The 23,487-nt window shown below is 37.6% G+C and overlaps 1 protein-coding gene and 1 long non-coding RNA gene across 2 annotated transcripts in view; both read left to right on the plus strand.

Moving 5' to 3' along the window:
- The first annotated feature begins 5 nt into the window (after positions 1 to 5).
- On the plus strand, positions 6 to 7,183 carry LOC133621908 (uncharacterized). The gene is made up of 2 exons (XR_009817710.1): positions 6 to 2,297; positions 2,649 to 7,183. It is a non-coding gene; the product is annotated as an uncharacterized lncRNA (long non-coding RNA).
- Positions 7,184 to 23,296: 16,113 nt separating this feature from the next.
- The window catches only part of abcc10 (ATP-binding cassette, sub-family C (CFTR/MRP), member 10), a 56,247-nt gene continuing 56,056 nt past the window's right edge, over positions 23,297 to 23,487 (plus strand). The window contains exon 1 of the mRNA XM_061984349.1: positions 23,297 to 23,389. The gene's annotated coding sequence lies outside the window, so the exon portion shown is untranslated. The remainder of the gene's footprint in view (positions 23,390 to 23,487) is intronic.

Raw genomic sequence — 23,487 nt, forward strand, 5'->3', positions numbered from 1 at the left:
AAAATCTAATCATGCGGGGTCCACTTTGACATTTTTCATTCATATATTGAATCTTTGCGGATCACACGATTCGATTCTTAGGGGTGACGATTCAATTCAGAATAGATTCTCGATTCAAAATCAATACGTTTTTTAATAACATTGGATGCCAGTTCTATGATTAACTACATTCCTCCATTAAATAGACAAACAGTTCTAATAAATGTCTATGTTGCTTAAAAGAAAACTGGTTTTGTTGAATAAAATTCCAGCCAAATATTTAATAAAGTCAAATACAAATAAGGCAAAAAGAGAAGTATCCAACACTTCTCCTTTCTAAAGTAAATATGTACAGCAGATATAGATCATCTACATCAACTCCCTGCTTGGCACTCAGCATCAAGGGTTGGAATTGGGGGTTAAATCACCAAAAATGATTCCCGGGCGCGGCACCGCTGCTGCCCGCTGCTCCCCTCACCTCCCAGGGGGTGATCAAGGGGATGGGTCAAATGCAGAGGACAAATTTCACCACACCTAGTGTGTGTGTGACAATCATTGGTACTTTAACTTTAACTTAACTTAACTATATGATTGAAAAAAAATACAATTCAAAATGTGTTTTTATTATTATTATTATTATTAGTTTTATTTTTTTTGATCGATTAAAAATTGTTACAAATAAAATCGCGGTTAATTTCAAAAAAAAAATTTTTTTGACAAGCCTACAATATATAGATTTTTTTTTTTAAACCGTTATAGCTCTTCTCAAGTTTGGTCCCATGGATCTGAAAGGGTCTCAAACATTTTTAAAATAATTTATTTATTTTTATTCAACGCTTAAATCTACATCAACTTCACATCCATCTGTCGATGTAAAGTTTATTTTTATTTTTTATACCCTTTTTGCCAAAACCTGTTTTAATATGGCAAAAACCACAACATTTGCCATATTTTACCCCTCAAAAATGTCAATGTAATATTTGATGTCATGTAATTGGAGCCTTAAATAGGTCAATAATTCATAACAACATTGATTTTAAGTCATTATTTTTGAGCAATGAGAGTTTATAAAAAAAAATGTAACTAATATTCTCAGGGATCCAAAAGGGTCCCGCTCATAAAAGTGTGAAAAATAAGTCATAATTATTTATTTTTACTTTCAACGTTGAAGTCTCCAGATCAACTTCAGTTCTATCAGTAGATAAAAAGTAAAAAAAATAAATAAATACGTTTTTAATTTTTATGCTCTTTGTCACAACCTGTTTTATTAATGGAAAAAAACACAAAACATTTAATATTTTCCCCAAAAAGTTTTTTAAAGTGTTATATTTCATGTTAAGTAATTGGAGCCTTAAATATGTCAATAATTCATAACAACATTTATTTTGATTCATTATTATTTTTTGAGCAATGACAGTTAAAAAAAAACAAAAAAAACACTAAAATTCCCAGGGACCCAAAAGGGTCCCACTCATAACAGTGTTAAATTATGTCTTACAATTTAAAAAAATTTTTTACAACTTCAGATCTATCCGCCGATAACTTTTTATTTCAATTAGTTTGTTTTATGCCCTTTTTGTCCAAGAAAACACACAAAACATGCCATATTTTCCCCAAAATATTTTCCAAAGTGCAATATTTGATGTGAAGTCATTGGAGCCTTAAATAGGTCAATAATTCATAACAACATTGATTTTAAGTCATTATTTTTGAGCAATGAGAGTTTATAAAAAAATGTAACTAATATTCTCAGGGATCCAAAAGGGTCCCGCTCATAAAAGTGTGAAAAATAAGTCATAATTATTTATTTTTACTTTCAACGTTGAAGTCTCCAGATCAACTTCAGTTCTATCAGTCGATAAAAAGTAAAACAAATAAATAAATAAATACGTTTTTAATTTTTATGCTCTTTGTCACAACCTGTTTTTTTAATGGAAAAAAAAACACAAAACATTCAATATTTTCCCCAAAAGGTGTTATATTTCATGTTAAGTAATTGGAGCCTTAAATAGGTCAATAATTCATAACATTTATTTTGATTCATTATTATTTTTTGAGCAATGACAGTTAAAAAAAAATCCCACTAAAATTCTCAGGGACCCAAAAGGGTCCCACTCATAACAGTGTTAAATTATGTCTTACAATTTAAAAAAATGTTTTTTACAACTTCAGATCTATCCGCCGATAACAACTTTTAATTTCATTTAGTTTGTTTTATGCCCTTTTTGTCCAAGAAAACACACAAAACATGCCATATTTTCCCCAAAATATTTTTCAAAGTGCAATATTTGATGTGAAGGCATTGGAGCCTTAAATAGGTCAATAATTCATAACAACATTGATTTTAAGTCATTATTTTTGAGCAATGAGAGTTTATAAAAAAATTTAACTAATATTCTCAGGGATCCAAAAGGGTCCCACTCATAAAAGTGTGAAAAATAAGTCATAATTATTTATTTTTACTTTCAACGTTGAAGTCTCCAGATCAACTTCAGTTCTATCAGTCGATAAAAAGTAAAAAAAATAAATAAATAAATAAGTTTTTAATTTTTATGCTCTTTGTCACAAACTGTTTTTTTAATGGAAAAAAACACAAAACATTCAATATTTTCCCCAAAAGGTTTTTTAAAGTGTTATATTTCATGTTAAGTAATTGGAGCCTTAAATAGGTCAATAATTCATAACAACATTTATTTTGATTCATTATTATTTTTTGAGCAATGACAGTTAAAAAAAAAAATCCCACTAAAATTCTCAGGGACCCAAAAGGATCCCACTCATAACAGTGTTAAATTATGTCTTACAATTAAAAAAAAAAAGTTTTACAACTTCAGATCTATCCGCCGATAACAACTTTTTATTTCATTTAGTTTGTTTTATGCCCTTTTTGTCCAAGAAAACACACAAAACATGCCATATTTTCCCAAAAAAATTTCAAAGTGCAATATTTGATGTGAAGGCATTGGAGCCTTAAACAGGTCAATAATTCATAACAACATTGATTTTAAGTCATTATTTTTGAACAACGAGAGTTTATAAAAAAATGTAACTACCGGTAATATTCTCAGGGATCCAAAAGGGTCCCGCTCATAAAAGTGTGAAAAATAAGTCATAATTATTTATTTTTACTTTCAATGTTGAAGTCTCCAGATCAACTTCAGTTCTATCAGTCGATAAAAAGTAAAAAAAAAAAAAAAAAAAATACGTTTTTAATTTTTATGCTCTTTGTCACAACCTGTTTTTTTAATGGAAAAAAAACACAAAACATTCAATATTTTCCCCAAAAGGTGTTTTAAAGTGTTATATTTCATGTTAAGTAATTGGAGCCTTAAATAGGTCAATAATTCATAACAACATTGATTTTAAGTCATTATTTTTGAGCAATGAGAGTTTATAAAAAAAAAAAACTAATATTCTCAGGGATCCAAAAGGGTCCCGCTCATAAAAGTGTGAAAAATAAGTCATAATTATTTATTTTTACTTTCAACGTTGAAGTCTCCAGATCAACTTCAGTTCTATCAGTCGATAAAAAGTAAAAAAATAAATATGTTTTTAATTTTTGTGCTCTTTGTCACAACCTGGTTTTTTAATGGAAAAAACACAAAACATTCAATCGTTTCACCAAACAAAAATTTAAAGTGTTATATTTAATGTTAAGTAATTGGAGCCTTAAATAGGTCAATAATTCATAACAACATTTATTTTGATTCATTAATATTTTTTGAGCAATGACAGTTAAAAAAAAAAATCCCACTAAAATTCTCAGGGACCCAAAAGGATCCCACTCATAACAGTGTTAAATTATGTCTTACAATTAAAAAAAAAAAGTTTTACAACTTCAGATCTATCCGCCGATAACAACTTTTTATTTCATTTAGTTTGTTTTAAGCCCTTTTTGTCCAAGAAAACACACAAAACATGCCATATTTTCCCCAAAAAATTTTCAAAGTGCAATATTTGATGTGAAGGCATTGGAGCCTTAAATAGGTCAATAATTCATAACAACATTGATTTTAAGTCATTATTTTTGAGCAATGAGAGTTTATAAAAAAATGTAACTAATATTCTCAGGGATCCAAAAGGGTCCCGCTCATAAAAGTGTGAAAAATAAGTCATAATTATTTATTTTTACCTTCAACGTTGAAGTCTCCTTATCAACTTCAGTTCTATCAGTCGATAAAAAGTAAAAAAAATAAATAAATACGTTTTTAATTTTTATGCTCTTTGTCACAACCTGTTTTTTTAATGGAAAAAAACACAAAACATTCAATATTTTCCCCAAAAAGTTTTTTAAAGTGTTATATTTCATGTTAAGTAATTGGAGCCTTAAATACGTCAATAATTCATAACAACATTTATTTTGATTCATTATTATTTTTTGAGCAATGACAGTTAAAAAAAAAAATCCCACTAAAATTCTCAGGGACCCAAAAGGATCCCACTCATAACAGTGTTAAATTATGTCTTACAATTAAAAAAAAAAAGTTTTACAACTTCAGATCTATCCGCCGATAACAACTTTTTATTTCATTTAGTTTGTTTTATGCCCTTTTTGTCCAAGAAAACACACAAAACATGCCATATTTTCCCCAAAATATTTTTCAAAGTGCAATATTTGATGTGAAGTCATTGGAGCCTTAAATAGGTCAATAATTCATAACAACATTGATTTTAAGTCATTATTTTTGAGCAACGAGAGTTTATAAAAAAATGTAATTACCGGTAATATTCTCAGGGATCCAAAAGGGTCCCGCTCATAAAAGTGTGAAAAATAAGTCATAATTATTTATTTTTACCTTCAACGTTGAAGTCTCCTTATCAACTTCAGTTCTATCAGTCGATAAAAAGTAAAAAAAATAAATAAATACGTTTTTAATTTTTATGCTCTTTGTCACAACCTGTTTTTTTAATGGAAAAAAAACACAAAACATTCAATATTTTCCCCAAAAAGTTTTTTAAAGTGTTATATTTCATGTTAAGTAATTGGAGCCTTAAATAGGTCAATAATTCATAACATTTATTTTGATTCATTATTATTTTTTGAGCAATGACAGTTAAAAAAAAAAAAAAAACACTAAAATTCTCAGGGACCCAAAAGGGTCCCACTCATAAAAGTGTTAAATTATGTCTTACAACTTCAGATCTATCCGCCGATAACAACTTTTTATTTCATTTAGTTTGTTTTATGCCCTTTTTGTCCAAGAAAACACACAAAACATGCCATATTTTCCCCAAAATATTTTTCAAAGTGCAATATTTGATGTGAAGTCATTGGAGCCTTAAATAGGTCAATAATTCATAACAACATTGATTTTAAGTCATTATTTTTGAACAACGAGAGTTTATAAAAAAATGTAACTACCGGTAATATTCTCAGGGATCCAAAAGGGTCCCGCTCATAAAAGTGTGAAAAATAAGTCATAATTATTTATTTTTACCTTCAACGTTGAAGTCTCCTTATCAACTTCAGTTCTATCAGTCGATAAAAAGTTAAAAAAAAATAAAAAAATACGTTTTTAATTTTTATGCTCTTTGTCACAACCTGTTTTTTTAATGGAAAAAAACACAAAACATTCAATATTTTCCCCAAAAAGTTTTTTAAAGTGTTATATTTCATGTTAAGTAATTGGAGCCTTAAATAGGTCAATAATTCATAACATTTATTTTGATTCATTATTATTTTTTGAGCAATGACAGTTAAAAAAAAAAAAAACACTAAAATTCTCAGGGACCCAAAAGGGTCCCACTCATAAAAGTGTTAAATTATGTCTTACAACTTCAGATCTATCCGCCGATAACAACTTTTTATTTCATTTAGTTTGTTTTATGCCCTTTTTGTCCAAGAAAACACACAAAACATGCCATATTTTCCCCAAAATATTTTTCAAAGTGCAATATTTGATGTGAAGTCATTGGAGCCTTAAATAGGGGCGGCATGGCGTAGTGGGTAGAGCAACCGTGCCAGAAACCTGAGGGTTGCAGGTTCGCTCCCCGCCTCTTACCATCCAAAAAAATCGCTGCCGTTGTGTCCTTGGGCGGGACACTTCACCCTTTGCCCCCGGTGCCACTCACACCAGTGAACTGAATGATGAATGACAGGTGGTGGTCGGAGGGGCCGTTGGCGCAAATTGCAGCCACGCTTCCATCAGTCTACCCCAGGGCAGCTGTGGCTAGGAAAGTAGCTTACCACCACCAGGTGTGAATGATTGATGGGTTCTACATGTAAAGTGACTTTGGGTACTGGGAAAAGCGCTATATAAATCCCAGTTATTATTATGATTATTAAATAGGTCAATAACAACATTGATTTTGATTCATTATTATTAATTGAGCAATGACAGTTTTAAAGTCATTGCTTTCACCTTTTTGCCCTTTTATTCCACTTTGTTTGGTTATTTTCAAAGAGCATTTCTAGAATGTGCCACGGAGCGTTATGAAATTAGCGGCGGGCCGCACTTTGGACACACTGCTTTAAAGGAGTCATTTAGTTGGAGGAACATAATATAACGCGGAACAAAGACTCGGGGCGAAGGAAGGATGAACTAATCCTGTATGGCGGACATGTTTGTTGTTTATGTTGGACGTGGCCAGTATTGTACGTTGTTGCTGTGCAAGCCTTGACATCCGACCACCGCTTCACAATGGTGTATATTCCCAAGACCTGTTCTTCCGTGTGACGACATCATTGTTGTGACAATCACAGTAACAAAGAGTGAGGGGGGGGCGTGGTCACCTGCTATGTGATAGCTCGAAGGCCACACCCACTTCACCTTCCCCGTAACGGGCTCAACTACGCGAGGCGGGGGCCCTGCTCGTGTTTCTGTCTGTGCACTTCCTGTTGTCATTGGCGCGCTTCCTGTCGTGGTCGTCGGCCTGCAGGGAGAGGACGTTGTACACTATGTGACGTGACATTGTACGGCTTCATTCCTGCTCTGGAAGATGCCTTAGACCCTCTATTTAAATGTTTGTGTTAATTTATACATGCTGACGTCATGTGCACTGATTCAAACACCACAATGTGTGCATTGATTATCCTAAGAAGTAAATGTCGATGAATTCCCCCTCCAAATGAAACGTTTTTTGTTGCTCTCCCGCTGCCAACTGCTGGGCGTGTCAGCAGAACCCAAGACCAGCAGTTCCTTTTCTACACTGTACGAGGTGCTCCTTTTCTACAAGCGGCCCACAAATAAACAACTCAAACCACTTGGCTGGCCTGTCTTTATTCACAGATGGGCCAAGAAGTTGCATATTGTGGCGCGTAAAGTCTGTCGCTCTTTTTAACTTTTATTGAATAGAATAGTTTTATTGTCATTATTACGGTTCAAAGAACAACAAAATTGGAGCAGATCCCCTAAGGTGCATACTAGAGATGCGCGGATAGGCAATTATTTCATCCGCAACCGCATCAGAAAGTCGTCAACCATCCGCCATCCACCCGATGTAACATTTGATCAGAACCGCACCCGCCCGCCATCCGCCCGGACCCGCCCGTTGTTATATATCTAATATAGACGATGCAAGGCATTAGTGAGGTTATAAAGCTTTTAAAGAAAGGAGACTGATCCAATGCAGCACAGACATTCGCGTGCCACGCTGTCACGACCCAGACGCACACCAGTGCGCAATCATATGGGAGCCGCGCGGAGCGCACCTCCAAGCGCGTCTCGCTGCCGGCGACGGCCGGGTATGGGCCCGACGCTCCAGCGCCATCCATTTTCAGGGCTAGTTGATTCGGCAGGTGGGTTCTTACACACTCCTTAGCGGGTTCCGACGTCCATGGCCACCGTCCTGCTGTCTATATCAACCAGGGTGAGCCCCACCCCTTTCGTGAGCGCACTGCGCGCGGAGTGACCCCTGTTACGCGCCCCCGGCAACAGGGGTGGCGGGCAGGTAAGCTGCTTACCTGCTGCGCGTGACGCCGGCCGCGGCGAAGGCGGACGAGGCGGGGTGTCGGTGCGGTGGGCGCGGTGGTGACCCTGGACGTGCGTCGGGCCCTTCTCGCGGATCGCCTCAGCTACGGCTCCCGGTGGGGCCCTCTCGGGGGAAGGGGCCTCGGTCCCGGACCCCGGCGAGGCGTCGGGGGCCTTCTCCGCTCCGTAAAAGTGTCCATCTCTTTTTCTTTTTTTTCTTCTGTTGTGGCATATGCAGCAGGTGCCTGCTCGTTTTTCGTATGTGGGTAACAACATTTAACTTTGTATATATATTTCCCAATTGGTTTAACTGCCACCCGCCTGAATCTATTTAAAATCTAATTTTTTTTTTATTTCAACCGCCCGACCCGACCCGCGGATAAAATCTAATTTTTTTAAATTTCATCCGCCCGATCCGCGGATAATCCGCGGACTCCGCGGTTGTGCCCGCAAACCGCGCATCTCTAGTGCATACACAATAATTTAGTAATCTAAATAGAAAAAAGATATTAAGAAATATATGATTTCACTTTCCATAGCGGCGCATGTTCCACTTCTGGCAACAAATGTGTATTCCTACTTCTGCAAACAAACGGGAGTGTACTAAATAATGGCAGACCTGGTAATCAATGGTCAACTTTTACAACTGCCATCAGCAGTGTCCTCACTTACGGATTTTTAGTGTGGTTTGCTAGCTGCACTAAAGCGAACCAACAGGCCCTCCAGCGAGTGGTTAAAGCGGCGGGGAAAATTACAAGGACGATACTCCCAGAGACGAGTGCCATGTACACCATACTTGCCAACCCTCCCGGATTTTCCGGGAGACTCCTCGAAATTCAGCGCCTCTCCCGAAAACCACCCCGGGACAAATTTTCTACCGAAAATCTCCCGAAATTCAGGCGGACCTGGAGGCCACGCCCCCTCCAGCTCCATGCGGACCTGGAGGGTCAATATATATTGTTGTAATATATTGAGTTGGAGGCAATAAGCAGGCGAGGGGATGAAGTACGTCTCTTTACTGTAGACTTCAGAACAGACTCACACACTTGACGTCAGGTACGCAACACCACGTAAATCGTTGGCCAACCAAAAAGTAACCCCAGTACGCTATAGCCAACAGGCCCTCCAGCGAGTGGTTAAAGCGGCGGGGAAAATTACAAGGACGATACTCCCAGAGATGAGTGCCATGTACACCATACTTGCCAACCCTCCCGGATTTTCCGGGAGACTCCCGAAATTCAGCGCCTCTCCCGAAAACCTCCCGGGACAAATTTTCTCCCGAAAATCTCCCGAAATTCAGGCGGACCTGGAGGCCACGCCCCCTCCAGCTCCATGCGGACCTGGAGGGTCAATATATATTGTTGTAATATATTGAGTTGGAGGCAATAAGCAGGCGAGGGGATGAAGTACGTCTCTTTACTGTAGACTTCAGAACAGACTCACACACTTGACGTCAGGTACGCAACACCACGTAAATCGTTGGCCAACCAAAAAGTAACCCCAGTACGCTATAGCCAACAGGCCCTCCAGCGAGTGGTTAAAGCGGCGGGGAAAATTACAAGGACGATACTCCCAGAGATGAGTGCCATGTACACCATACTTGCCAACCCTCCCGGATTTTCCAGGAGACTCCCGAAATTCAGCGCCTCTCCCGAAAACCTCCCGGGACAAATTTTGTCCCGAAAATCTCCCGAAATTAAGGCGGACCTGGAGGCCACGCCCCCTCCAGCTCCATACCACACCATACCAACTTTATTTATAAAGCCCTTTAAAAACAAGCACAGTTGAAAAACAAAGGGCTGTACACCACAAAGAAATAGAGGCAAAGGACAGACTAAAAAAATAACATTTAAAACAGAAATAAAAATACACAATTAAAAAGCAAATATAAATTACCCTAAGAACAGTTTGTTAGATAAAAACAGTTTAAAAGTTAAAAACAGTTCAAAAAGTTAAAAGCTAAAAACAGTTCAAAGTCTCATGCTGGGTTAAAAGCCAGTGAATAAAAATGGGTTTTAAGAAGGGTCTTGAAAATAGCCAAAGAAGGGGCCTGTCTCACAGACCCTCCATGCGGACCTGGAGGGTCTGCATGGAGCAATGTTGTTGTAATATATTGAGTTGGAGGCAATAAACAGGCAAGGGGATGAAGTACTGTACTTCTCTTTACTGTAGACTTCAGAACAGACTCGCACACTTGACGTCAGGTGCGCAACACCACGTAAATCGTTGGCCAACCAAAAAGTAACCCCAGTACGCTATAGCCAACAGGCCCTCCAGCGAGTGGTTAAAGCGGCGGGGAAAATTACAAGGACGATACTCCCAGAGATGAGTGCCATGTACACAACTCGCTGCCTGAAGCGAGTACACAACATCCTGAAGGACAGATACCACCCAGCACATGGCCTCTTCAACCTGCTACCCTCTGGAAGGCATACTTGCCAACCCTCCCGGATTTTCCGGGAGACTCCCGAAATTCAGCGCCTCTCCCGAAAACCTCCCGGGACAAATTTTCTCCCGAAATTCAGGCGGACCTGGAGGCCACGCCACCTCCAGCTCCATGCGGACCCTCCAGGGTCCGCATGGAGCAATGTTGTTGTAATATATTGAGTTGGAGGCAATAAACAGGCGAGGGGATGAAGTACGTCTCTTTACTGTAGACTTCAGAACAGACTCACACACTTGACGTCAGGTGCGCAACACCACGTAAATCGCTGGCCAACCAAAAAGTAACCCCAGTACGCTATAGCCAACATTCACCAGGAGATGGCAACAGACAAACATAGATCACTCTATTACATTCCTCCCCTTTTAGAAATGTAGAAGTTACTCAAAAGAAGTAAACAACCCAACCAAAAAATGCAGCAGCTCATTTAAAAAACTGTACTTAAGCCACATTCTTTTTTTTTTTAGTACTGAACTCTCAACCCTCATTTGTCAACAATAACATGCTTATTATACAAACAGTATTTGTACATCTTTAACACAGATTTTTATACTGTCTTCAGAGATTCCGTTTTTTTTGGTGGTACTCGAAACCTTTCTGGGTACCTGCAAATCACTGGTGGGGTTTTTGTTGTGGGTGATCTGGGTTCTGATGATGGCAACTCAGCAGCCCTTGAATCTGGTTCAATGATTAGACTAGTTTGTGTCTGACTCACTGATGGTCCTGATGATGGAACTGAAACAGCACTGTCCAGTTGTACTGATGGCACATTTTCTGCAACTGGTGGAGACTAGATAACTGGCAGTCTCTCCATGTTTTCTCGCCATGGTAACATGTGATCCACATCCACTGTGCGCTGTATATATATATATATATAAAGAAAAGAAAAGAATACCTACCGGAATCAATAAAAGGCTATCGATGCTGTCATCTAGCAAAGCTGAATTTGACCAAGCAACCCCCCCGTACCAAAAAGCCCTTGATGAAAGCGGATACAATTTCACCCTCACCTATGAACCCACGCCAGGAAACCAGCCAAAAAAGAACAGAAAACGAAACGGCATCATCTGGTACAACCCCCCATACAGCAAAAACGTCTCAACGAACATTGGACACAAATTCCTCAATCTGATTGACAAACACTTTCCCAAGGACAACAACCTAAGAAAAGTCTTCAACAAGAACAACATCAAATTGAGCTACAGCTGCATGAACAATATACGACAAATCATCTCAAACCACAACAAAACAATTGCAAATGAGCCGTCGACCCCCAGTCAGAACGACTCCAAAACCAATAAAGCATGTAACTGTCGAAAGAAACCTGATTGCCCCCTCAACGGGGGATGCTTACAAACATCAGTTGTCTACCAATCTAAGGTAATACGCAAGGACATTAACACATCCGACACATATGTAGGATTAACCGAGGGTGAATTCAAAACCAGATGGAACAACCACAAGGCTTCTTTCAGGAACAAAAACCTGCGAAATACCACAGAACTCAGCAAACACATTTGGGACCTCAAAGACAATAATGTTGAATATTCAATAACATGGCAAATTCTTGCATCCAGCACTCCTTACAATAGTGGTAATAAAAGATGCAACCTATGCTTGAAAGAGAAACTGTTTATTATTTACCGTCCAGACCTGTCATCCCTCAACAAGCGCAGCGAAATTGTAACAGCATGCCGCCATAGACGGAAACACCTCCTAGGTAACACATGAGCCAATCACCACGCCCCTAGGCCAGCCTGTACCCACCCACTCTGTGCCCTATATAAACCATGGTATGCGAATGCTCCCATTAAAATCTCCTGACGATTGAGGGTACCCCCCCTCATGAAACAGGCCTGTAGAGATGAAATAGTCTTGTGATTTTTTTTCCCCACACATACATATATATATATATATATATGTATATATTTTTATTTTTATTTTATTTTTATTTTTTTATTTAAATTTTTTTTTTTTAATTATATATACAGTTAGGTCCATAAATATTTGGACATTGACCCAATTTTCAGTATTCCAGCTCTGTACAACACCACAATGGATTTGAAATGAAACAATCAAGATGTGCTTTAAGTGCAGACTTTGAGCTTTAATTTGAGGGTATTTACATCCAAATCAGGTGAACGGTGTAGGAATTACAACACATTTTATATGTGCCTTCCACTTTTTAAGGGACCAAAAGTAATTGGACAATTGGCTACTCAGCTGTTCCATGGCCAGATGTGTGTTATTCCCTTGTTTTTTTTCATTTACTTAATTTACAAAGAGCAGATAAAAAGCCTAGATGTCATTTCAAGTGTGGTATATCAGTTTGGAATCTGGGGAGGTCATCTCTCAATATGAAGTCCAAAGAGCTGTCCATATCAGTGAAGCAAGCCATCATTGGACTGAAAAATCAAAACAAAGCCATCAGAGAGATAGCAAAAACATGAGGTGTGGCCAAATCAACGGTTTGGTACATTCTTAAAAAGAGAGAGCGCACTGCTAAGCTCAGCAACACCCAAATACCTGGAAGACCACGGAAAACAAGTGTGGTGGATGACAGACAAATACCTTTCCTTGTCAAGAAAAAGCCCTTCACAACAGTTGGCCAGATGAAGAAAACTCTCCAAGAGGTAGGTGTATCTGTGTCCAAGTCAACAATTACGAGAAGACTTCACCAGAGGAAATACAGAGGCTTCATCACAAGGCGTAAACCGTTGGTGAGCCTCAAAAACAGGAAGGCCAGATTAGAGTTTGCCAAGAAACATGTACAGTGGGGCAAAAAAGTATTTAGTCAGCCACCAATTGTGCAAGTTCTCCCACTTAAAATGATGACAGAGGTCTGTAATTTTCATCATAGGTACACTTCAACTGTGAGAGACAGAATTTGAAAAAAAAAATCCAGGAATTCACATTGTAGGATTTTTAAAGAATTTATTTGTAAATTATGGTGGAAAATAAGTATTTGGTCAATAACAAAAAATCAACTCAATACTTTGTTATTGCCAACAAAGGTTATATTACAGAGGTCAAACGATTACTATAGGTCTTTACCAGGTTTGCACACACAGTAGCTGGTATTTTGGCCCATTCCTCCATGCAGATCTTCTCGAGAGCAGTGATGTTTTGGGGCTGTCGCCGAGCAACACGGACTTTCAACTCCCTCCACAGATTTTCTATGGGGTTGAGGTCTGGAGACTGGCTAGGCCACTCCAGGACTTTCAAATGCTTCTTACGGAGCCACTCCTTCGTTGCCCGGGCGTTGTGTTTGGGATCATTGTCATGCTGGAAGACCCAGCCACGTTTCATCTTCAAAGCTATCACTGATGGAAGGAGGTTTTGGCTCAAAATCTCACGATACATGGCCCCATTCATTCTTTCCTTAACACGGATCAGTCGGCCTGTCCCCTTAGCAGAAAAACATCCCCAAAGCATGATGTTTCCACCCCCATGCTTCAAAGTAGGTATGGTGTTCTTGGGATGCAACTCAGTATTCTTCTTCCTCCAAACACGACGAGTTGAGTTTATACCAAAAAGTTCTATTTTGGTTTCATCTGACCACATGACATTTCTCCCAATCCTCTGCTGTATCATCCATGTGCTCTCTGGCAAACTTCAGACGGGCCTGGACATGCACTGGCTTAAGCAGGGGGACACGTCTGGCACTGCAGGATTTGATTCCCTGTCGGCGTAGTGTTACTGATGGTAACCTTTGTTACTTTGGTCCCAGCTCTCTGCAGGTCATTCACCAGGTCCCCCCATGTGGTTCTGGGATTTTTGCTCACCGTTCTCACGATCATTTTGACCCCACGGGATGAGATCTTACGTGGAGCCCCAGATCGAGGGAGATTATCAGTGGTCTTGTATGTCTTCCATTTTCTGATAATTGCTCCCACAGTTGATTTTTTTCACACCAAGCTGCTTGCCTATTGTAGATTCACTCTTCACAGTCTGGTGCAGGTCTACAATTCTTTTCCTAGTGTCCTTTGACAGCTCTTTGGTCTTGGCCATAGTGGAGTTTGGAGTCTGACTGTTTGAGGCTGTGGACAGGTGTCTTTTATACAGATAACAAGTTCAAACAGGTGCCATTAAGACAGGTAACAAGTGGAGGACAGAAGAGCTTCTTAAAGAAGAAGTTACAGGTCTGTAAGAGCCAGAGATCTTCCTTGTTTGAAGTGACCAAATACTTATTTTCCACCATGATTTACAATTAAATTCTTTAAAATTCCTACAATGTGAATTCCTGGATTTTTTTTTCACATTCTGTCTCTCACAGTTGAAGTGTACCTACGATGAAAATTACAGACCTCTGTCATCATTTTACGTGGGAGAACTTGCACAATCGGTGGCTGACTAAATACTTTTTTGCCCCACTGTAAAAGAGCCTGTGCAGTTCTGGAACAACAACTTATAGCCAGATGAGACAAAGATCAACTTGTACCAAAATGATGGAAAGAGAAGAGCATGGAGGAGGGAAGGAACTGCTCAAGATCCAAAGCATAGCACCTCATCAGTGAAGCATGGTGGTGGTAGTGCCATGCATGGCTGCCAGTGGAACTGGATCTCTTATATTTATTGATGATGTGACAGCTGACAAAAGCAGCAGAATGAATTCTGAAGTGTTTGGGGGCAATATTATCTGCTCATATTCAGCCTAATGCTTCAAAACTCATTGGACGGCGCTTCACAATGCAGATGGGCAATGACCCGAAGCATACTGCGAAAGCAACCAAAGAGTTTTTTAAGGCAAAGAAATGGAATGTTCTGCAATGGCCAAGTCAATCACCTGACCTGAATCCCATTGAGCATGAATTTCACTTGCTGAAGACGAAACTGAAGGGGAAACGCCCAAAGAACAAGCAGGAAGTGTAGACCGCTGCAACAGAGGCCCGGCAGAGAATCACCATGGACCAAACCCAGCGTCTGGTGATGTCTATGTGTTCCACACTTCAGGCTGTCATTGACTGCAAAGGATTTGCAACAAAGTATTAAAAAGTGACAATTTGATTTATGATTATGTTAGTTTGTCCAATTACTTTTGGTCCCTTAAAAAGTGGAAGGCACATATAAAATGTGTTGTAATTCCTACACCGTTCACCTGATTTGGATGTAAATACCCTCAAATTAAAGCTCAAAGTGTACACTTAAAGCACATCTTGATTGTTTTATTTCAAATTCATTGTGGTGTTGTACAGAGCTGGAATACTGACAATTGTGTCAATGTCCAAATATTTATGGACCTAACTGTATATATATATATATATATATATACAGGTAAAAGCCAGTAAATTAGAATATTTAGAAAAACTTGATTTATTTCAGTAATTGCATTCAAAAGGTGTAACTTGTACATTATATTTATTCATTGCACACAGACTGATGCATTCAAATGTTTATTTCATTTAATTTTGATGATTTGAAGTGGCAACAAATGAAAATCCAAAATTCCGTGTGTCACAAAATTAGAATATTGTGTAAGGGTTAAATTTTGAAGACACCTGGTGCCACAAACTAATCAGCTGATTAACTCAAAACACCTGCAAAGGGCTTTAAATGGTCTCTCAGTCCAGTTCTGAAGCCTACACAAACATGGGGAAGACTTCAGATTTGACAGCTGTCCAAAAGGCAACCATCGACACATTGCACAAGGAGGGAAAGACACAAAAGGTTATTGCTGAAGAGGCTGGCTGTTCTCAGAGCTCTGTGTCCAAACACATTAATGGAGAGGCAAAGGGAAGGAAAAACTGTGGTCAGAAAAAGTGTACAAGCGATAGGGATCACCGCGCCCTGGTCAAGATTGTGAAAAAAAACCCATTCAAAAATGTGGGGGAGATTCAGAAGGAGTGGACAGCTGCTGGAGTCAGTGCTTCAAGATCCACCACCAAGAGACGCTTGAAAGACATGGGTTTCAACTGCCGCATACCTCGTGTCAAGCCACTGTTGACCAAGAAACAGCGCGAAAAGCGTCTCACCTGGGCTAAGGAAAAAAAGAGCCGGACTGCTGCTGAGTGGTCCAAAGTCATGTTTTCTGACGAAAGCAAATTTTGCATTTCCTTTGGAAATCGAGGTCCCAGAGTCTGGAGGAAGACAGGAGAGGCACAGGATCCACGTTGCCTGAAGTCTAGTGTAAAGTTTCCACCATCAGTGATGGTTTGGGGTGCCATGTCATCTGCTGGTGTCGGTCCACTCTGTTTCCTGAGATCCAGGGTTAACGCAGCCGTCTACCAGCAAGTTTTAGAGCACTTCATGCTTCCTGCTGCTGACCTGCTCTATGGAGATGGAGATTTCAAGTTCCAACAGGACTTGGCGCCTGCACACAGCGCAAAATCTACCCGTGCCTGGTTTACGGACCATGGTATTTCTGTTCTAAATTGGCCCGCCAACTCCCCTGACCTTAGCCCCATAGAAAATCTGTGGGGTATTGTGAAAAGGAAGATGCAGAATGCCAGACCCAAAAACGCAGAAGAGTTGAAGGCCACTATCAGAGCAACCTGGGCTCTCATAACACCTGAGCAGTGCCAGAAACTCATCGACTCCATGCCACGCCGCATTAACGCAGTAATTGAGGCAAAAGGAGCTCCAACCAAGTATTGAGTATTGTACATGCTCATATTTTTCATTTTCATACTTTTCAGTTGGCCAACATTTCTAAAAATCCCTTTTTTGTATTAGCCTTAAGTAATATTCTAATTTTGTGACACACGGAATTTTGGATTTTCATTTGTTGCCACTTCAAATCATCAAAATTAAATGAAATACACATTTGAATGCATCAGTCTGTGTGCAATGAATAAATATAATGTACAAGTTACACCTTTTGAATGCAATTACTGAAATAAATCAAGTTTTTCAAAATATTCAAATTTACTGGCTTTTACCTGTATATATATATATATTTTCTCGCCATGGTAACATGTGATCTGTCCCTCTTGATATATATATATATATATATATTTTTTTATTTTTATTTTATTATATATATATATATATATATATATATATATATATATACATATATATATATATATATATACAGTATATGTATGTATGTGTATATATATATATATATATATATATATATATATATATATATATATATATATGAAATACTTGACTTGGTGAATTCTAGCTGTAAATATACTCATCCCCTCTTAGCCACGCCCCCGCCCCACCCCGACCACGCCCCCCCCCACCTCCCGAAATCGGAGGTCTCAAGGTTGGCAAGTATGCTGGAAGGAGATATAGATGGATTGGCGCCAGGACCACCAGAATGTCTCACAGTCTGTATCCCCAGGCTGTGAGACTGCTAAATGAACAGCCTGCCCCTTTGCTGCCCCGGACCATCTTATTACCTCACTCTTCACCACCTCAATAATTGTGCTCTGGACATTGCATTGCTGCAACATCAGCGTAACACCCATCAGACATCTGACTGTTCCCACCCCCCACACTCCCTCTTATCGCAATCTTCCTGACAATGCTAAAATGTAAACTATTGTCAACCTGCACATCAATGCAGTTTCTATGCCGCTGGACAAAGCTCAAACAAAATCTCGTTGTTCATGTATGACTTAAGTGTTATTATGACAATGACAATAAAGGAATTGATTGATTGATTGATTGATTGATACAACTAAGACAACTGGTTTTGGACAAATGAGGACTCACAACCTTATCTTTTTGAAGCCGAATATATGGAGGAGGAACTGTTGCTTCGAGAAGCCAGCACAAAGGAAGAGCTGGAGCAGACGGAAGCCAGGAGAGTGAGGTGAAAGCGATTTTGACGCTATAAATATGGAATTTGAAGCCATGCTATTTCGACATAAATGGAGTGCTTTCCCAAATAAACGGGAAATAACGTCCTCGGCAAGCTGGATCGGACAGGTGTTATGTGTGTGTGATCAGGGGCGCCGCTAGGGATTTTGGGCCCCATGAAAATAATCTTTACAGGGCCCCCAACACAGTGTCATTATTTTTTCTGTATTATAATTTCATCATCATTAGGGGCCTCTCTGGGCCCCCCTCCATCATGGGCCCCTAGAATCCGTCTCCTTTACCCCCCCCCCCTTTTCGGCGCCCCTGTGTGTGATTATAACTACAGTAGAATAGAATAGAGTTTTATTGTTATTATTACAGTAAACAGGTTCAAAGATCAACAAAATTGGAGCAGATCCCCTAAGGTGCATACACAATAATTTGTTTCAAGAGTGATATATTTTCCCAAGACATTGGTCTTAAAGTGCTTTTTAAATGTGTGAATGGAACTGGAACATTTTAAGGATATATATATATATATATATATATATATATTTTTTTTTTTTTTTTTTTTTTTTCAATGTACACTTTTTAATTGAATATGCTGTAAAAAAACAACAACAAAAACCAGTAATTTTAACGTAATATCTATTGTCCTTTTTACAGTGTACAATTTCATGGATAACTTGCTTTGAAACCATAAGTCAAGCAGATATTGAAGTATTTATTTTTTGTCGAACAAATAAAAATATGTGGAAACTGTGGTTATATATTATATGTTGCAATATTGCATAATATTAACATTTAAAAGGTGTGCAATTTCATGTAGTGCATTTTTGTTGTTGTCAAAATGGAAAGAACAAATAAATGTTATATATATATATATATATACTATTATATATCAAATATATACGCATATATATTTATTGATGTACATATGTATACATTTCCTGGTAAAATATCAAGCATGCAGAATTACAAGAGTTATGTAATTAAATGTGTGAACATGGAATACGTGTGTAAGTGTGCTGTGTGTGTACCTGTCACTTTTTTCTTTCTTTTCAATTTACACTTTTCAATTGAATATGCTGTAAAAAAACAAAAACATGGTAATTTTAACGTAATATCTATTGTCCTTTTTACAGTGTACAATTTCATGGATAACTTGCTTTGAAACCATAAGTCAAGCAGATATTGAAGTATTTATTTTTTGTTTGACAAATAAAAAATGTGTGGAAACTGCGGTTATATATTATTTGTTGCAATATTGCATAATATTAACATTAGCAACAACAATAACAAAGACATGCACCTGGGGATAAGTTGATTGGCAACACTAAATTGGCCCTAGTGTGTGGATGTGAGTGTGAATGTTGTCTGTCTATCTGTGTTGGCCCTGCGATGAGGTGGCGACTTGTCCAGGGTGTACACCGCCTTCCGCCCGATTGTAGCTGAGATAGGCTCCAGCGCCCCCCGCGACCCCAAAGGGAATAAGCGGTAGAAAATGGATGGATGGATTAACGTTTAAAAGGTGTGCAACTTCATGCAGTGCATATACAGTATATATTTTTTTTGTCAAAATGGAAAGAACAAATAAATGTGATATATTTATATACTGTATATATAGATATCATGTGCACTTAAGATGTGACTTTAAGGTTTTACTACTTACGTATAAAATACTACACGGTCTAGCTCCAGCCTATCTTGCCGATTGTATTGTACCATATGTCCCGGCAAGAAATCTGCGTTCAAAGAACTCCGGCTTATTAGTGATTCCCAGAGCCCAAAAAAAGTCTGCGGGCTGTAGAGCGTTTTCTATTCGGGCTCCAGCACTATGGAATGCCCTCCCGGTAACAGTTAGAGATGCTACCTCAGTAGAAACATTTAAGTCCCATCTCAAAACTCATTTGTATACTCTAGCCTTTGAATAGCCCCCCTTTTTTTAGACCAGTTGATCTGCCGTTTCTTTTCTTTTCTCCTCTGCTCCCCCCTATCCCTTGTGGAAGGGGAGACACACAGATCCGGTGGCCATGGATGGGGTGCTGGCTGTCCGGGGTCGGGACCCGGGGTGGACCGCTCGCCTGTATATCGGTTGGGAACATCTCTGCGCTGCTGACCCGTCTCCGCTCGGGATGGTTTCCTGCTGACCCCACTGTGGACTGGACTCTTACTGTTATGCTGGATCCACTATGGACTGGACTCTCACAATATTATGTTAGACCCACTCGACATCCATTGCATTCGGTCTCCCTAGAGGGGGGGGGGGGGGGGGGTTACCCACATATGCGGTCCTCTCCAAGGTTTCTCATAGTCATTCACATCGACGTCCCACTGGGGTGAGTTTTTCCTTGCCCTTATGTGGGCTATACCGAGGATGTCGTTGTGGCTTGTGCAGCCCTTTGAGACACTTGTGATTTAGGGCTATATAAATAAACATTGATTGATTGATTGATTGATTGATATATCAAATACACGTATATATTTATTGATGTATATATGTATATGTATAATATACACATTTCCTGGTAAAATTTTAAACATGCAAAATTACAAGAATTATGTAATTAAATGTGTGAACATGGAATACGTGTGTACGTGTACCATGTGTGTACCTGTCACTTGTTTTTTTTTTTCAATTTACACTTTTTAATTGAATATGCTGTAAAAAAACAAAAAACATAGTAATTTTAACGTAATATCTATTGTCCTTTTTACAGTGTACAATTGAATGGATAACTTGCTTTGAAACCATAAGCCAAGCATATATTGAAGTATTTATTTTTTGTTTAACAAATAAAAAATGTGTGGAAACTGCGGTTATATATTATTTGTTGCATAATATTAACATTTAAAAGGTGTGCAATTTCATGCAGTGCATATATTTTTTGTTTTTGTCAAAATGGAAAGAACAAATACATTTTATATATAAATATATATATATATATATATATATATATATATATATATATATATATATATATATATATATATATATATATATATATATATACATATATATATATATATTTATATATAAAATGTATATACATATATATATATATATTTATATATAAAATGTATATACATATATATATATAAAATGTATATACATATATATATATATATATATATATATATATATATATATATATATATATATATATATATATATATATAAAATGTATATACATATATATATATCAGGATGCCACCCGAACGCCTCCCTAGGGAGGTGTTTAGGGCACGTCCCACTGGTAGGAGGCCGCGGGGAAGACCCAGGACACGTTGGGAAAACTATGTCTCCCGGCTGGCCTGGGAACGCCTCGGGGTCCCACAGGAAGAGCTGGACGAAGTGGCTGGGGAGAGGGAAGTCTGGGCTTCCCTGCTTAAGCTGCTGCCCCCGCGACCCGACCTCGGATAAGCGGAGGAAGATGGATGGAGATGGATGGATATATATATATATATATTTATATATAAAATGTATATACATACATATATATATATATATATATATATATATATATATATATATATATATATATATATATATATATATATATATTTATATATAAAATGTATTTGTTCTTTCCATTTTGACAAAAAATATATATATATGCACTGCATGAAATTGCACACCTTTTAAATGTTAATATTATGCAACAAATAATATATAACCGCAGTTTCCACACATTTTTTATTTGTCAAACAAATAAATATAAAAATATATATATATATATATATATATATATATATATATATATATACACACACACATATATATATACTATTATATATCAAATATATATACGTGTTTATATTTATTGATGTACATATGTATATGTATATTATACACATTTCCTGGTAAAATATCAAACATGCAAAATTACAAGAATTATGTAATTAAATGTGTGAACATGGAATACGTGTGTACGTGTACCATGTGTGTACCTGTCACTTGTTTTTTTTTTTCAATTTACACTTTTTAATTGAATATGCTGTAAAAAAAAAACATAGTAATTTTAATGTAATATCTATTGTCCTTTTTACAGTGTACAATTTCATGGATAACTTGCTTTGAAACCATAAGCCAAGCATATATTGAAGTATTTATTTTTTGTTTAACAAATAAAAAATGTGTGGAAACTGCGGTTATATATTATTTGTTGCAATATTGCATAATATTAACATTAGCAACAACAATAACAAAGACATGCACCTGGGGATAAGTTGATTGGCAACACTAAATGGTCCCTAGTGTGTGGATGTGAGTGTGAATGTTGTCTTGTCTATCTGTGTTGGCCCTGCGATGAGGTGGCGACTTGTCCAGGGTGTACACCGCCTTCCGCCCGATTGTAGCTGAGATAGGCTCCAGCGACCCCAAAGGGAATAAGCGGTAGAAAATGGATGGATGGATTAACGTTTAAAAGGTGTGCAACTTCATGCAGTGCATATACAGTATATATTTTTTTTGTCAAAATGGAAAGAACAAATAAATGTAATATATTTATATACTGTATATATATATATTATATATCAAATACGCGTATATATTTATTGATGTACATATGTATATATATAATATACACATTTCCTGGTAAAATTTTAAACATTCAAAATTACAAGAATTATGTAATTAAATGTGTGAACATGGAATACGTGTGTACGTGTACCATGTGTGTACCTGTCACTTGTTTTTTTTTTTCAATTTACACTTTTTAATTGAATATGCTGTAATAAACAAAACAGTAATTTTAACGTAATATCTATTGTCCTTTTTACAGTGTACAATTTAATGGATAACTTGCTTTGAAACCATAAGCCAAGCATATATTGAAGTATTTATTTTTTGTTTAACAAATAAAAAATGTGTGGAAACTGCGGTTATATATTATTTGTTGCATAATATTAACATTTAAAAGGTGTGCAATTTCATGCAGTGCATATATTTTTTTTTTTTTGTCAAAATGGAAAGAACAAATACATTTTATATATATATATATATATATATATATATATATATATATATATATACGCGTTTATATTTATTGATGTACATATGTATATGTATATTATACACATTTCCTGGTAAAATATCAACCATGCAGAATTACAAGAATGACGTAATTAAATGAGTGTACGTGTACTAACTGTGTACGTGTCACTTTAATTGCGGCAGGCTGTCTGCCTACGTCATCAATAAGCGACACTTCAGTCAAAAGAACGCCGATCTTAATCATGAATCTTCCTAAATTTCCCGACGTAATTCATCCCCGCTGTCGAACTCATCTAAGCTCCAAATGTAAGTGATGAATATCTCATTGACGCGCCGCTCACTTTTGCTAGGTTTAATCGTCAAAAGTAGACAAATGTTAATTTTTTTCTAAGCTAGTTAGCATC

Source organism: Nerophis lumbriciformis, linkage group LG25 (assembly GCF_033978685.3).
Source record: "Nerophis lumbriciformis linkage group LG25, RoL_Nlum_v2.1, whole genome shotgun sequence".
In the NCBI taxonomy this organism is placed as follows: domain Eukaryota; kingdom Metazoa; phylum Chordata; class Actinopteri; order Syngnathiformes; family Syngnathidae; genus Nerophis; species Nerophis lumbriciformis.